Source organism: Polyodon spathula, unplaced genomic scaffold, assembly GCF_017654505.1.
Source record: "Polyodon spathula isolate WHYD16114869_AA unplaced genomic scaffold, ASM1765450v1 scaffolds_2614, whole genome shotgun sequence".
NCBI classification, from domain to species: domain Eukaryota; kingdom Metazoa; phylum Chordata; class Actinopteri; order Acipenseriformes; family Polyodontidae; genus Polyodon; species Polyodon spathula.
In genome coordinates, this window is record NW_024474083.1 from 4,363 (window position 1) to 5,130 (window position 768).

A 768-nucleotide genomic window follows, 5' to 3' on the forward strand; every position below is an offset into this window, starting at 1 on the left:
AAGCCCCATTTGAGCCACTCCACATGGTGGATCTGAAGCTCATATCCTTAAAGACTGCATATTTGCTGGCTGTTGCTTCAGCAAAACGTGAGTGAGCTGCATGCACTTTCAGTGCACCCTTCTTGCTCTCGCTTCACTGGTGATGGGTCTAAAGTCTCCATGCGGACAAACTCTGCGTTTTTGCCGAAAGTAATATCCCCGTTCCGTGAACCAATCTATGGAGTTGATGGCATTCCATCCTCCTCCCTTCTCTGGAAGAGCAATGGTTGAACAAGCTCTGCCTGGTGTGGGCAGTGAAGTGCTGTATTGACAGTACAAGGGGTGTCAGCACACTGAACAGTTGTTCGTGTGCTATGGTTCTAGGAATCGGGATCAGGCATTGTCTAAACTGCGCCTGTCCCATTGGCTGTTGGACGCCATTGCTCTGGCTTATGAATCTGCTGGCCTTTCCCCTCTGGAGCAATTGAAGGAGCATTCTACCAAGGGTATGGCAACATCCTGGGCCCTCTTTCATAAGAACATAAGAAAGTTTACAAACGAGAGGAGGCCATTCGGCCCATCTTGCTCGTTTGGTTGTTAGTAGCTTATTGATCCCAGAATCTCATCAAGCAGCTTCTTGAAGGATCCCAGGGTGTCAGCTTCAACAACATTACTGGGGAATTGATTCCAGACCCTCACAATTGTGTAAAAAAGTGTCTCCTATTTTCTGTTCTGAATGCCCCTTTGTCTAATCTCCATTTGTGACCCCTGGTCCTTGTTTCTTTTTTC